Source organism: Piliocolobus tephrosceles, chromosome 8 (genome assembly GCF_002776525.5).
Source record: "Piliocolobus tephrosceles isolate RC106 chromosome 8, ASM277652v3, whole genome shotgun sequence".
Lineage (NCBI taxonomy): Eukaryota > Metazoa > Chordata > Mammalia > Primates > Cercopithecidae > Piliocolobus > Piliocolobus tephrosceles.
Genome location: NC_045441.1, coordinates 143610956 through 143627597, shown reverse-complemented (window position 1 = coordinate 143627597; position 16642 = coordinate 143610956). Strand labels below are relative to the sequence as shown.

The window sequence follows — 16642 nt, the reverse complement described above, 5'->3', positions numbered from 1 at the left end:
GGGTGCAGCACACCAACATGTCACAGGTATACATATGTAACAAACCTGCACGTTGTGCACATGTACCCTAGAACTTAAAGAATAAAAAAAAAAAACAAAAAAAAAAACAAAAAAAACGTATAATGTGTGATCTTTTGTGACTGGCTTTGTCGACATAATGTTTTCAAGGTTCAGCCATGTCATAGCATATGTCAGCACTTCATCCCTTTTTATGGCTGAATAATGTTCCATTGTATGGATAGGCCACATTTTGATTATCCGTTCACCAACTGACTGACATTTGGGTTGTTCTCACTTTTCGGCTATTATGAATGATGTTGCTATAAATGTGTACAAGCTCCATGTGGATGTAGCTCTTCATTTCTCTTGGGTGGAATTACTAGGAGTTCAATTGCCTGGTCACATGGTAACTCTATGTTTAATCGTTTGAGGAACTGCTGGACTCTTTTTCCGAAGCAGTGGCATGATTTTAAACCTCTTATCAGTAGGGTATGAGGGTTCAGATTTCTCCACATCCTCGCCAACACTTGTTATTCCCTGATTTTTTGATTCTAGCCATCTCAGTGGATGTGAAGTGGTATATCATTATTTTCAAAAACAGAATAGTGTTTGTCTATGATGGGAGGTGTCTTAGCTTACTTGCCATGAAAGTGCAATTCCCGAAGAGTGAGGCAAAGAGGTGAGTGAAGCAGTGGAGGAGAAGCTATGGTGAGGGTCACCTCACTTAGCCGGCCTTGGCTGTTGTGTGACACCTGATTGCTAGTTACACAGGGTACCTTCCATACAGGCTGTGGAGACCCATCATGCCTTGCAAGAACAGTCCTTTGAGGGAAAAGAAAGAAAAGAAATGCATCTGGTAGCTCTCTATCTTCTGTCTCTTATTGCCCCCAATTTATCCCTCCTTCATTAACTCTTTCAGTTTTCCTGATTCTAGTACAGTCATACACTGCACAATGGCATTTCCATCAATGATAGGCTGCCTATACGATGGTGGTCCCATATAATACCATATGTTTATTGTCTCTCTTCTGTGTTTAGATATGTTTAGGTGCGCACATCCTTACCATTGTGTTCCACTTGCCTACAGTATGCAGTACAGTCACATGCTGCACAGGTGTAATAGGAATGCCCTCCAGGCTAGGTGTGGAGTGGGCTCTACTATCTAAATTTACGTAAATGCACTCCACGGTGTCTGCATGACAAAATCACCTAACAACGCATTTCTCAGAATGTCTGCTTGATGTTACGCGACACATGACTATACTCAGTCCCTCATGGCGGCTGATGGGACAGCCAGATTCCACAGTCAAAAGTGGGCTTATCGTCAGAGCTCCAAGTGGTCAGAAGAGACCAGAGCTGCTTCTGCAAGTCAAGTTGGTCAGACTGTCCGTGTCTATATTGATCGCTGGAAAGGGGAGTAGAAGAGGTTATGATTGGAAGAGAGACGACCCTCCAATGTGAAGAGCTGTTGGTGAATCCATCGCAGAGACCAATGCAGATGGTGACTCTGCATTGGAGTGGAGGATGGGCCAAGGCAGACTGTGTAGCATGAGAAGTCAGCGTGCCTCGTACAGCCCTGAGGCTGGAGCAGAGGAAAGGGGCTGCCAGGGGCACTGGCAGAAGGTCCAATAAGATAGGAAGAAAGTGTGTGGCCAAGAAATCCAGGGAGGGATGTTCTGGAAAGGAGAAAGTGGCAGCCATGGCATGCAAGACAGAGACCCAGTCATGTCCGGGTGTCCTATGATGTAGTCAACAGGAAGCTTGGTGAGAGTGGCCTGAGACACGGGGGAAGCTGGGCTTCCGTGAGATAAGGAGACAAGGAAAATGAGGCTGCCAGTGGAGTTCCCTCTGGAAGGAGTCTGGCTGTGAGAAGGAGGGGAGAGATGATGGAAGCTGGAGGAGACAGTGATGGGGAAGGAGTTTGTTTGTTTGTTTATTTATTTATTTTGAGACAGAGTCTCTCTCTGTCACCCAGGCTGGAGTGCAGTGGTGTGATCTTGGCTCACTGCAACCTCCACCTCCTGGGTTCAAGCAATTCTCCCTCCTTAGCCTCCCACTAGGGATTAGAGGCACCTGCCACCACGCCCGGTTAAGTTTTATATTTTTGTAGAGACGGGGTTTCACCATGTTGGCCAGGCTGGTCTTGAACTCCTGACCTCAGGTGATCTGCCCGCCTTGGCCTCCCAGCCTGTTTTGTTTTAAAAATGAGAGAGACGTGAACAAATACAAAAGCTGATGGATCCAGTAGAAAGACTGAAGAGGGGCAGGGCACAGTGGCTCATGCCTGTAATCCCAGCACTTTGGGAAGCTGAGGTGGGCAGATCATGAGGTCAGGAGTTTGAGACCAGCCCGACCAACATGGCAAAACCCCGTCTCTACTAAAAATACAAAAATTAGCCAGGTGTGGTGGCACACGCCTGTGATACCAGCTACTTGGGAGGCTGAGGCAGGAGAATCACTTGAACCCGGGAGGCGGAGGTTGTGGTGAGCCAAGATCGTGTCATTGCACTCCAGCCTGGGTAACAAGAGCAAGACTCTGTCTAAAAAAAAAAAAAAAAGAAAGAAAGAAAAAGAAAAGAAAGAAAGCTTGAAGAAGAGGGAGCAAGAGCAGGCAGTGGAGAATGAGGTCCCTAAGGAGTAGACTGGAGGAGTATATTGGTGTCTCAGACCAGAGCCTCAGTGGGGATTCCCAGGTAAGCATACCCTCCACTGAGGAAGTAGGTGGGAAGAGATGGGTGGGTGTGGTGGGGTGGGTGCAGGGCCTTCCCCTCAGGGGTTTCTGTCATTTCTGAAGAAGGAGGAGAGCTCCTGAGTTAAGAGAGAGACAGGAGCGATTGGAAACTGGGAGTGTGCACCCTTTAGTGTGGAGTGCCTGGTGGAGGTTTGTGACGGTGACTTCACAGGGTCCGATCTGCAGGGTGGCATGGTAGTTCTCTTTATGGCTCTCCAGGCTGGGTGGCAATGGCAGAGCATTCGAGGGGCATCTAGAATTGGGTTTTTCCTGGTGGTGCCAAGGAAGGACAATGGAGCCGTTGAGTGCAGGTTACTGGCAGGCGGCTGGTGGCATCGTGGAACCTGAGACAGGGGAAATGGAGGTGAAAGGAGTATGCTGGGAGGAAGACGGCCCCACAGAGGGAAAGGCCACTGTGTAGAGGCTCCCGCAGTGTGAACACTGGATGTTGGCCCCACAAGGGCAGCGATATTCAGTGATTGATATAATCTAAGCTCCCACAGATTCATTACTGGTTGGGTGATCTGGAGGCGAGAGCCTGGGCAGGAGGAGGCTGTGTGGGTGCATGGCGTCAGGGGAGAGCCACTGCAGAGAGTGGCAGTGCCCACGATAAGTGGTGCTGGAGTGGTGTGGAGTGAGTCACCAGGGCCAAGGAGGTCAGGGAACCCAGAGGCCAGGCCTTGGATGAGTCATGCTTGGGTGGGACGAGGTCCTCAGCCCAATGACAGGTTTGAGGTATGGAGACAGACTGTGTGTCAGGTGTGTGAGTCCCTGGGGAGTGAGAGCGGCAGATAGCAGTGGCACAGGGGGTGCACTGGGTGGAGTGGTGTCCCCCCCAGATTCATGTCCTTCCAGGAAGCTCAGAATGTGACCTTATTTGAAAATCAAGTCTTTGGAGATATAATGAGTCAAGATGAGGTCCCACTGGAGTAGGGTGGGGCCAAATCCACATGACTGTTTCTTCTAAGAAGAGAAGGTGAGACCCAGAGACAGACACGCAGGAGAAGTCGTGTGAGGACAGAGGTAGAGATGCGCTACGGTTTGCCGGCAGCCACCAGAGGCCAGAAGGAGTAAGGAAGGATTGTTCCCTAGGGCTCTCACAGAGAGCAAAGCCCTGGAAACACCTTGCTTTCGGTCTTCCATCCTCCGGGACTGGGAGTCACTGTGGAGCACAGAGCAGGAAGGAGCAAGGGGTAGAGGGGCCAGGGACTTGCCACCTGTGTGACCATGTTAGGCCTCGGCCGCACTGCCTGTGGCGACCACCCAAAATACAGACACACCATAGGATCTGTGTTACTCAATTTCACGGCACGCGAAAGATGAGTGTTCTATCTGGTGAAGAATGTGAAGAAATGGAGTCCTGAAGCCAGCAGTGTGCCTAAAGCTGCGACAATGCTGGGGGGCAGAGCAGGGGTTCAGATCCAGCCTCCCTGAGTCCATAGCTCGGCGCCCCGCACCCCCACTGCTCTCATCCCTGGCGTTCGTGCTGTGCCCCAGGCACTGTGCTAGAGATACAGAAGTGCTCTCGTTGCTGCATAGTCCTGGAGCTGCTCAGAAACTAATGGGGGAGAAGGACCTAGGAGGAGGCTCCCGGGGCTGCTGTGACAAATGACCACAAACACGGTGGACCTGCCCAGCACCACGGGTCATCTCAGAGCTCTGGGGGTTTGGTGCCTGAACTGGGTTTCACTGCAGTAAAATCAAGGCACTGGCAGGCTGGGTTCCTTCTGGAGGCTCCAGGGGGTCTGTTCCCTCGCCCTTCCCAGCATCCAGAGGCTGCCTGCCTTCCCTGCTCATGGCCCTGTTGTGGTCTCACTCTGGCCTCCTGCTTGCTTCGAAGGGCCTGGAGTTAGGCTGGACTTGCCTGAACAACCCAGGTGTTATGAGCTGAGTGTTCGTGTCCTCCCAAATGGATACGTTGAAAGCTGCACCCCAAGGCAGTGGTGCCAGGAGGTGGGGCCTTTGGGAGGTGCTGAGGTCATGAGGGTGGCACCCTCGTGAATGGGGTCGGGGCCCTGAAGAGAGAGCCCCAGGGAGCTCCCTGACCCCTTCACCATGTGTGGATGCAGGAGAAGGCACCATCTCTGAACTAGGAAGTGGCCCTCATCAGACACTGAGTCTCCCAGTGCCCTGAGCTTGGACTTCCAGCCTCCAGAACTGTGAGAAATGAACGTCTGCTGTTTATAAGCCCAGTCTCTGGTACTTTGTTAGAGCTGGCCACGTGGACTGTATGCTGTTTATAAGCCCAGTCTCTGGTACTTTGTTAGAGCTGGCCACATGAACTTAGACACCAGGAGAATCTCCTCATTCCAGGATCCTTAATCGAGTTTGCAAAGTCCCCTTGCCATGTAAGATCACACAGTCACGAATTCCAGGGATTAGACTGTGGACTTTTGGGAGGGAACTGGTATTCTGCCTGCTGCAGACATGAAAACATCATTTCAATGCATTTTGGTGAATTTTATCATAGAAATTCATAGACAGGCGGTGCTATGGAAACACAGAAGAGGGACAATTAGAAAATGCATCTCAGGAGATGTGACATTTGAGCTCGGTCTCGAAAGATGAATTTGTCACGCAGAGAAGGAGCTAAGCCATTTCAGCAGAGGAACAACTTGTGCAGAGGCGTGAGGCCCTCGGGGCATTCTGAGCATGTGGGAGACGGAGAAGGGAAGTTAGCTGGGCTGAGGCCTGGGGACAGGCCAAGCAGCTTAGCCTTTGTCCGCAGGGGCTGGTGTGGCTAAATCTTTTTTGCTCATCTGTTCCTGCTGGCTGATGTTTACCTCGTTCCCCCAATACATATATCAAGGTATTTACTACATATTACTACATATATATATATATATATATCTGTCCTCATATCTTATATGCACTACATGTTGTATTATAAATACATATTTAATTACAGAGCCTTTTGAATTTGAGCTGAACCAGCTAAAGACTGCGCACCAGCTAGACTGAACTTCTCAGCGGTCGGCATGGCCATGAGCCTGAATTTGGGCCAGTGGGCAGTGAGCAGGTGGGATGTTTGTAACTGCCAGTCACTCTCTGAAGATGAAGGTGCTTCCCTGGACTCCCTCTTCATCTCCATTTTTTCCTACAGCAGGGAGTGTGGATGTGGCAGCAACCCAGCATGTAGCATGCCAACCACGTACCAAGCCATACACAACATGTCATCACAAGACAACAGAGCAGGAGACCCAGCAGACCGGGCTCCCCAGCAACTTCATGAAGCACCATCTACTCACCTCCAGACAATCTGGGGAGAGAGACTGAAACCTCTCTCCAAGCCATTTCATCTTTGATCTCCTTGTTTTCGTGGTTCAGGTCGTAACTTAATAAATAAGACATGTTTGAGTTCATGTTTACATCCAACCATTAAAAAAGTACATTTTGCTATGAGATAAACAATGAGACCCTGCGTGAGATGAAGTATTTCCGTGGTCACTCGCCATCTCCTTACAGAGAATTATTAAGATTTTATTAAAACAGTGTAGATTAGGAGAGTTCTGGTGACCATAAGGTGATGTTTACATCTAGATGATCCCCAGGCCTGCGTAGGGAGCTGCGGTGCTGTAGCTGAAGATGGAACAGAGGCGGTTCTGGTGACTATAAGGTGATGTTTATGTTTAGATGACCCCCAGGCCCGTGTAGGGAGCTGCAGTGCTATAGCTGACAATGGAATAGAGGCAGTTATGGTGACGATAAGGTGATGTTTATGTTTAGGTGACCCCCAGGCCCGCGTAGGGAGCTGTGGTGCTGTAGCTGAAGATGGGAAGATGGAACAGGCACAGGGAGAGCTGCAGTCACGCTCTCGGAGGCATGGCCACATGCAGATCGGACACGTCATGTTCAGTCAGTGCCGTGCAGGTGTGCAGCAGACAGTCTGACTGAGGCTGGAGGTGCCACGGTCCACCTGCCTGCTAAGTAGCAGCAAAGCTGAGTATTTTTCTGGAAACATTTTGTGTGTCCCTGGGGTGTGCTGCTGAAGACAATGGAAAGTCTTTGGAACTCAGAAGCAGCACACACTCGGTGTTTGTGCTGGAAGATGACCAGCCACAGACTGGAGATCAGGATGGCCCGAGACCAGGGCCACTGCTGACCCCGGGGAGGCAGGATGTGGTGAGGCAGAGGCCTGTATTGGTGGGATGGGAGGAGGCCTTGCTGGGGAGCTCTGAGATGGAATATGGTGGTCACACGTGGCTTCTCTCACCACAGACCCCAAGACAAAGGTGCCCACTGGTGGGAGGCTGTGACCATTGTGGTGAGTCACACGACCTGGAGCGTCTCTGAGAGAGCAGAACTCACCGTCCCCACGGCATAGCTCTTCAGGCCCAGGGCTGGCGAGGAAGAAACAGCTGATCATCTTCCACCTGGCAGCGCCCAGGAGATGGGTGGGGTCAGTGGACCCCTTTCTCAGAACTAAAGGCGGGAAGACCCTGGCTTCCACTCACACCCTCAGAAGTGAGCCAAGGGCCCTGGGCGGAGGACAAGGACTCTAAGAACCTCGCAGGACTGTGCAACGTTCGTGACTTCCCCTTGTCTGTTGTTTTTAAAATCCTGCGTCAGTTTCTCTGTAGTTATTGGCAGAAAAATCTTTAAAGCAAAAAAGGACATTCATTCTGTGCCCTTGTTCAAGATTAGCAAGAAAGAGGAAATGTGGAAAAGCCACATCCTGTTTTGCAGCCAGGCTTGCGTGTGATGGAGGTACAGGGGACAGGACCCTATGGGATGGGATGAAGAGGGGTAAAGACGGCCTGGGATGGAGACAGTGGGAAGGCGCCTGGGACTCCTCAGAGGAGCACAGGCAGTGCAGAGGCTCCAGCTGGGGTCTGGAGGACAAGGCTGCCATCAAGCTCCACCATGGGCCCTGGGGAGGGGTAGGCAGGGCAGGGGGACAGCCAGAGGATGGAGAAGAGCAATGGCTGTACCATAGACCTGTGGTGACATGGAATGGGCACTGGTAGGAAGGCAGCCAGGTATTTGGGGGCCTGGGCCACAGCAGATTTCAATGATAACGTGGATAAAACATGGAAGGAGCAAAGAAGACAGTGCAGGTAGCCCACAAGCACATGGAAAGGCACTTAGCTTCACCAGTCAGCAGGGAAATGCAAATCAAAACCACAGTGAGTCGTCACTTCACACCCTTTAGGATGGGTATTGTAAAAACAAAAACCAGAAAAGAACATGCGTTGATGAGGGCGTAGAGAGACTGGAACCCTTGTGAGCTGTTGGTGAGAATGTGAAACGATGCAGCTGCTCCAGAAAACAACATGGCTGTGTATTAGTCAGGGTTCTCCAGAGGGACGGAACTAATGGAATAGATACATATATATACAGGAGTTTACTAAGTATTAACTCACACAATCACAGGGTCCCACAGTGGACTGTCTGCAGGCTAAGGGGCAAGGAGAGCCAGTCCCAGTTCCAAAACTGAAGAATTCAGAGTCTGATGTTCCAGAGTGGGAAGCATCCAGCACGGGAGAAAGATGTAGGCTGGGAGGCCAGGCCAGTCTCTCTTTTCACATTTTTCTGCCTGCTTATATTCTAGCTGCCCTGGCAGCTGATTAGATTGTGCCCATCCAGATTAAGGATGGGTCTGCCTCTCCCAGTCCACTGACTCAAATGTTAATCTCCTTTGGCAACGTCCTCACAGACACACCTAGAAACAATACTTCGTATCCTTCAATCCAATCCAGTTGACACTCAGTATCAACCATCACAGGGGGTTTCTGAAAAAAATTAAAGAAAAGAACTACCATGTGAGCCGGCAAGTCCACTTCTGGGTATTTACCCACGGGAACTGAGTGCAGGGCCTTGGAGAGATACAGGTACCCCCATGCCCCTCACAGCAACATTCACAAGAGCCAAGGGTGGAGACAACCCAAAGTCCACTGATGGGTGAATAGGTGAGTGAGCAAGGTGGGACCTTCCTGTACCATAGAATATCCCTCAGCCTTAAACAGGAAGGAGATGGAGGAACCTGGAGGACGTTATGGTGAGTGGAATCAGCCAGTCACAAAAGGACAAAGACTCCTCCTCCACTCACATGAGGTCCCCAGAGTCATCAGATCACAGAGGCAGACAGGAGAGTGGGGGGTGTCGGAGTTTAGAGGAGGGATGGGGCATGAGTGTTTAGTGCAGACAGAGTTTCCTTTCAGAAGATGAAAAGGGTCTGGAGATGGATGGTGGCAATGGTACAACAATGCAAGTGTGCACAATGCCACAGAACTGTGCACTTAAACAAGATTAAAAGGGTAAGTGTTAGGTTATATATGACCACAATAAAAAAAAACATGGAAGGAGGCAGAAATGACGTCGGCCTGGTTCTTCCTTGACATTAGGTCCCACCTGGGCCTAGGTTCCATAAGTCCCTGGGGTTGGAGTGCAAAAGTGATGAAGAGGAGACACAAAAGCAGAGGGGTGAGGGCAGGAACATCGTCTTTGTGGGCAATGCTCTGTCCTCTCAGCTGCTGGAAGCTGCAGCCGCATCCACAAGGCAGCAGGTCCTTCATTAGGCTTCTTCGTCCTTCTTGAGGTTTTTCTCTGCATATTCTCTGACCTCTCTTCCCTGGCCTTTCAGCAGGGCTGTGTGCTGTCATGCTCTCTGCACTCTGGAGGTTAGTGTTTGCTAGAGCTGAGCTTCATTGCAAGAATTCTCTCCGCTCTTGTCTCCTTCATCTCCTCTGGGTCACCTGGTGATCCACTGATGTGTCCCTTGATTGAGTTCTCCCAGGGTGAGTCCCCCATAGGTCCTCATCCCGTGTGCTGGTCTCTCTCCCTTTGCTCTCAGTCTCCTGATCCATTCTCTGCCCTTCTGGGCCCTGCCTCGCTCTCCAGGCTGCCTGCGGGCCCACTGCCTCTCTCTGACCCCTGCTGGTGACAGCAGGTGGGGAGGGTGAGAGAGGGAGGTTGGATGCCCGTCCTGCTCCCTCCTTGCCCAGCTTTCTGTCTGCTGCAGTGACTGTGCACCCATCCCTGGACAAGAGCTGCTCCTACGCTGGACCCTCCCAGCTCCCCACTTAGTCTGCAGCCCTGGGGATGGGAAGGTGGGTCCCCCTGGCTCCTTCCTTGGTTTGCAGCCCTGTGGAGGGGAATGACTTCCCTCTGTCTCTTGTGTTTGGTTGCCTACCAACCCTTGTTGGTTCCTTCACCCTGGCCACACCTCTCCAAGTAGTCTTTTCATTAATGCGTCTTTCTTTAAAGGGTCCAGGGGACTTCTGGTTCCTGCTGGGACCTGAAGGACTTATCACTACTTCTTGTCCCACTCTCAGCAAGCTGCTTTCAGGAAGAGCTGGCCCCTCCACAAGCCTGGCTGTCCTCAGTCCAGGTTCCCATGGATGATACGGAAGCCTCTGAAACATGGAACTGAATGTCCTATCCCTGGGGCTAAGGACGTGGAGGCTGCTGTGAACATGCAGGCTTCCTCACACTCAACCCAAAATCGCTGGAAGGCCCTTGCCCTACACCAGGGCAGGGCTCACTGGGAGCTTGGACACAGAGACACTGAGCCTTAATAATATTAGGAAAGCCCAGCCAGGTGAGGTGGCTCATGCCTGTAATCCCAGCACTTTGGGAGGTTGAGGCAGGTGGATCACTTGAGGTCAGAAGTTCGAGACCAGCCTGGCCAACATGTTGAAACCCCATATCTGCTAAAAATACAAAAATTCGCTGGGCGTGATGGCGTACGTCTGTAATCCCAGCTACTCGGGAGGCTGAGGCAGGAGAATCGCTTGAATACAGGAGGTAGAGGTTGCTGTGAGCCAAGATCATGCCACTGCATTCCAGCCTGGGAGACAGAGTGAGACTCTGTCTCAAAAAAAAAAAAAAAAAAATATATATATATATATATATATGATTTGGGTTTGGTGGGGTGGGGTTTTTGGTTTTGTTTTTTTCTTGTACTTGCACCAATAGGTACAGTAGGGTTACTGAGAGTGGGATTAGGAGACACCAGGGTGAGAAACAAGCACCACTAACCCCAACAACCATTTGAAAACCACATTCTCTAATTGACGAGGCAAGACATACGGTTTGCCCACAGCAAGGACTTTCAGCCTCATTCTAGAGACTGCATATGATTGAGGTTGAGTGCACCAAATTTAGAGAATGTGTTTATTAAGAGTGTGAAAAATACTATGGGAGTTTCATTGCATAAGCTTGAATAAAGAATTGAGATGTGTTAGAAGTGGGAAATGCCCTGGAGGGTTGCCTTAAAAAGCTTGTTTGTTTTTAGTTACATAAGTAATTCATGGAGAAAATACACAGAAGTAAAAACAAGAAACTAGAACTCACCAATACTCCCCAAACTCAGGGCTGGTCATGGTTAGCATTTTGGCATATACACTGCCAGGTTCTTTTGTGAACATAATTATACATGTAAATTTATGTACCAGTTTTGATATGTAGAACCATATACCATACGGATTATTTTGTATCCTGTTCCTCAGCCTATCCATTCCCCAAGAATTCAGGGCAAATATTATTCTGGGGCAAGCAATACCTTCTCAACTGGGCACTGTGGCTCACACCTGTAATCCCAGCACTTTGGGAGGCCAAGGCAGGTGGATCACTTGAGGTCAGGAGTTCCAGACCATCCTGGCCAACATGGTGAAACCCTGTCTCTACTAAAAATACAAAAATTAGCCAGGCGTGGTGGTGGGCGCCTGTAATCCCAGCTACTTGGGATGCTGAGGCATGAGAATCACCTGAACCCAGGAGGCGGAGATTGCAGTGAACTGAGATTGTGCCACTGCACTCCAGCCTGGGCAACAGAGCAAGACTCTGCCTCAAAAAAAAAAAAAAAAAAAACACAAACAAAAAACAAAACAAAACAAAAAAAACCCTTCTCGACAGCATTTTTGTTGGCTACATAAGGGGATGTGTGTGTGTGTGTGTGTGTGTGTGTGTGTGTGTGTGTGTGACAGATTTGTTACCTATCTGATACTGTTGGGAATTTATAGACCATTTCAAACTTTTCAGTATCATAAACAAAGCTGCAACAAATATGTGCTCTAAGTGTGTACACATCTTTTATTCTTTTTCCTTAGGATCAATTCCAGCACTGTCTTCTGATAAAATAACCCGGTTGCACACTCAACCAAGTGTGGTGAAATTCTTTCTCATGTGTGATCCTCCAGCCTGGCTTCTGCCTCGGCATCAGATGCCCTGGGGGTGCTGCCTCTGGACAGGCCCCTCCTCTTCCTCCTGTGGGCACAGGGTGCCATCAGTCATCAGCTCGGCGTCACCAGCGCCCCCATCCATTGCTTGTGAGACAAATGGCTCTTGTTCTGCTTTCCATTCATAATGATTTCCTGTTTCCCTTTTTAATCAGAGCTCACCTAAAACATCTTAAGCTGTGCTTTAACAAGAAACCCTTAAACGTTTGTACTTTTAAGTATTCAATAGCAGTTTTTTTCCTTAGTGTGTTACTCTTACTAGAACATTCCATGTGTATATAACTAAGGACGTGTGTGTACGACAGAGCTGAGAGAATTCAGCAAATCAGAGCAAAATCACCACCCCTCCTCACCCCAGGTCATTGAGATCCAGAAGCAAAGAATGGCAGGTGGGTTAACGGCAGTAAGTTTGGTGAAGGTTTATTATGTGAAGTTTTATCATTGCACTCCTGCTGAGTGGGTTGCATTAGAGGCTGACACCTGGCTCCAGGTAAAACAGGTTACACTGAAGGCTGTCTCCTCTCGCTTAGAAGTAGAGGTCATCTGTTCCTGCAGAGAAGTCACATGGCACCCACACACCCCTACTCCTAATGGTTCTCTCCCTTTGGGTGTGACCCGCTGGCCATAAAACGACAGTGCTCAGTGTGTGGAGAAGGGTGAGCCCGGTCTGTCTTCTCAACCCTTACTATATAGACATGTTTACACCCAACACTCCTGTATCTGAGGAGGAAATTAGTCCGATACTTAATTATAACTACTGAGTTAACAATTTCAAAGATTTTACTTAGTGCAAAAAAGAAAGAAGATGTTCATTAGCTAGATTCAACTGTTATTTAGCAAAATTTAATACACGGCGAAAGCAAGCTAAATCTAGCCCCAGTGAAGTGACCTATTCTGTTTGTTAATAGCATTGTCTTACTTTAAAACTGCGAGTAACAAAAGTAAGCTGAACTAATTTTGTGTTAACACACTTGATTGTCACCAGTATTGTGTATTGGGATTACAGTGACGGCTATGACAAATAAGATGATGAAATATCGTCCTACTCCACACCGAGTCTACAATTAAGGATCCAAGAATAGGAGACACTTGGAAAATTCTGTGTTCCCCAAAGTGGACGGGGTATGGTTTAGTGTTCCAGACACCAGAAGCCTGCCTGGGGGCTGCTCCGAATGTCGTCTGGTATGAAGCTCCAGGGTGTGGACCTTTTATCATCGCACTGCAGCTGAGTGGGTCGCATTGGAGGCTGACACCTGGCTCCAGGTAAAACAGGTTACACTGGAGGCTGTCTCCTCTCACTTAGAAGTAGAGGTCATCTGTTCCTGCAGAGAAGTCACATGGCACCCACACACCCCAATTCCTAATGGTTCTCTCCCTTTGGGTGTGACCCGCTGGCCAGAGAAGCTCCACACCCTGTGGGGTCACTGAGAAGGTAGAGCCTGGGGCCCCACCCAGACCCCGGCACCGGAATGGAATGTCAGTAGCCTTCTGGTGATTCGTGCATACATTAAGCTTTGAGAGCCCTGCTTTAGATAGAACTTGATAAACATTCCTTGAAGATGCTGAATTTACCACTCTTCATCTTTTTTATGTAATGAAGAACAAAACTGCGTCAAAAGAGGCTTGTTTTCCTCAACAATACTGAACAATTACTACACGTTTTTGGTAAATATGATGTTGTAGGAGGCACTTTTGCAAAAAAGAGGAACACATCTTTTTCCTTCCCAAATAGGCTGAGTTAAAAGAATTAACTGGTCTCTTACACAGGGGAGGGAGATTTCAAAAAGCCTCCTCGAGAAAGAAGCCTTCATCTAATTCCTTTAAGTTAAGGAAAGTCAGACATTTAGGATCCAGCAGAAAGAGGTTTTGAAGGTGCAAGAAAGAGAGGATTACTGAGAGAACATGGTGTCTTAGGACAGGTGGTACCGAGTCACAGACCTCTCTAGACCGGAAAATAAAATAAAACAATAAAACAAAAGCCTGCAACATGGGGTGGGGCGGAGAAAAGTGGAGTAGCAGAGTAAGAAGTGGAGGAAATTCTTAAACAGCCCCCATCAGATCAAGTCAGGGGTAAGAACCTTTGCCAAGGAAAAGGGAAGTGGCTGCTGTGAATAATTTGACAGGCGTCACCAGAGGTGGGGCTGGGGGTGCAGAGGAAACGCTACCCATGTCGGGGAGACCCTGAGATGGGGCTGGGGGTGGAGAGGAAACGCCACCCATGTCGGGGAGACCCTGAGGTGAGCGCAGACTTCTCCCCAGACCTACACAGGTCCCTGGAGATAAGAGCGGAGAAAGCTGATGTCTCTGCAAAAGATACAAATTCTTGTTTCAGGTCATGCCGACTCACAGGCAGTCCTGCTGGGCGCCCAGTGTCCCCTGCTGGGAGGGCCACGCTCACTCCACAGTGCACGCATCTACACAGTGAGACCTCGCTTGGCGTTGTCGATAGGTCTTGGAAACTGTGACTTTAGGTGAAACGACGCATATCAAAAACCAATTTCTCCATAGGCTAATTGATATAAACAAGACTTACATTCTCCTACGGTATAGTTCTGGCCATAAAAACATCACCAAACTTCTAAATAAAGACCAGCGCACTTCTAATATGAAACAATGAAACACATGTGAGCTTTACAGGCATTTCAGAAATTAAGATCATTAACCAATTTCTGGCGGATCCATGAGTGACCGGGTCATGGAGGGGCTGTGTTAAATCAAAGATAATGTTGGCCAAGCCAAAGCTCTGAAGTGCCTCCTCCCGCCATGCAGATTCAAAACAAATAAGAGTCAATTGTCAGCCCGCTGGGCCTTTCCTACTGCAACGGGTATTGTCCTGCATCTCTGTGTAATTACCATATGCTTTACGATCATTCATTTTCCAACCTGCTTATTCCGGTTCAGGGTGGCAGGGGGCTGAGCCCATCCAGGAAGCCCAGGACCAAGGCGGGCAACAGCCCTGGAGAGGACAGCATCCCATGGCAGGGCACACACACTCACAGTCACTCAGACGGGGACACGCCAGTGAGCCTCACGTGACAGCTTTGGGATGTGGGAGGAACCCGGGGTGCCTGGAGGAAACCCACAGCACGTGGGGAGAACGTGCAGACTCCACACAGACAGTGGCCCCTGCTGGAGATCAAATTTTTTTCTCATCCATGTTATAACTACGTTATCACTAAATGATGTTGAATGAAAGACTTTAGTGAGAAGAGTGCCCTCGCCCATCCGTGACACTGCGGCTGGCTTTCCTAAGGGCTTGCTTATGAATCTGCTCTCTCTGGTCATTTCACCTTTCTGTGTGCAGGCAAGTTGCTGAGTTTTGTTTTCTGAAATAACTTCTAGAATCAGAGTGAGGTCCTTAGTACCTTGCTGGTGCACCCTGGTTTCAGAATAAAATGTACTGACTGCAAGAATGTAAGACCATTCCCTGGTTTTATAAATAATACTCTGTGCCAAATGTTTCTCTTACTGGACATGAACTTCAGAACCAGCTTGGGATCAACCACATCACTTTCAGAGACAAGCTTCCCAAATGCTGCGTGATGGGGAAGCTGACCGCCCTTTGCAACCACTCTTGACTGAGAGTCACCGGTGGGGCTCACCGTGGGTGCTGTGAGAGCTGCAGCCTGGGTAGAGGCTTCCGGGGCTTTGGCTGCAAAGTGCTAGGAAGACTCAAAGGGCAGGGCCTGAGAATCCCCCCAAAAGGCAGCAACGCAAGCCCGGGGTGGGGGGCTCTGTGGGTGCTTACATACCCGTGCCTCCGCTTAATTCTTCTAGAACCCCTGTCTATGGCTGATATATCACAACTATAACACTTCATGCGGTTTATATGTATGTGGAGGTAACACATATGCCACTAGGAAGGGGACAGTGGTGGATGGACGTTTTATAGTTGCAAAGTTCTTGGGTTTATGTGAAGTGAAGCAGTATTAACTAAATAGGCTGGGGCAAGCTAAGGATGCATATTGCCATCACTAAAGCCACCATGAAGCAAAAGTGCCAAAAAGATATAGATTATGATGGGGTGTTACAAAAGTTTTGGAAATAGACGGTGGTGATGATTGCATGACATTGTGAATGCATGCAGTGCTACTGAATTACAAGCTTTATACACGGTTTTCACCATTTGGGAAATTTTAGGTCATATATATTTTGCCATGATAAAAGAAAAATTACAAAACTTAGCTTAAAAAGCCAATAAATAAAAAGCCCATAGGTAAATAAAAATGGGATTGTAAAAAAATCAGTCAACTCAAAAGAAGGCAAAAAAGGAAGAAAAGAGCAAGAACAACAATGAAACTGAGGGACAGACAGAAAGCAAACCTCCGGCTGGAAGACCCTGAGCCAGAAGGAGGATCACGTTATATGCCGTGGGTTCCACTTTCCGAAGAGAAGGCGGAGATACTCAGAGTGGATAAAAATGCAAGACGCACTGCTATGCAGAGAGGCTGAAAGAAAAGATGGAAAAGGCAAACCATGCATACAGCAGTGCGAAGAAGGCTGGAGGAACTTTGTGAATATCAGATCAGATCCCTGAAGATGGAGCCTTACCGGAGACAATGAGGGTTGTTTCATAATCATGAGAGGGTGCATTTACCAGGAAGACACGACAGACATAACAACCATCAATGTATATAAGCCTAATAACAGAGTTTCAGAGTCATGAAACAAGGCTCAACAGCATTCACGTAGAAGCAGGCAGACCCTGGGCCAACTTCCTCGGAGGGCTGCG

At 48.9% G+C, this 16642-nt stretch overlaps 1 long non-coding RNA gene across 4 annotated transcripts; it reads left to right on the top strand.

The window, feature by feature from the left end:
- Positions 1 to 2496: 2496 nt before the first annotated feature.
- On the top strand, positions 2497 to 6088 carry LOC111551431. Of its 4 annotated transcripts, XR_002734362.2 has the most exons (4): positions 2497 to 2693; positions 5460 to 5540; positions 5640 to 5750; positions 5835 to 6088. It is a non-coding gene; the product is annotated as an uncharacterized LOC111551431 (long non-coding RNA). The 4 variants fall into 4 exon arrangements; XR_003306680.1 differs by lacking the exon at positions 5460 to 5540; XR_002734360.2 differs by having other exon boundaries at positions 5640 to 6088.
- Positions 6089 to 16642: the final 10554 nt, after the last annotated feature.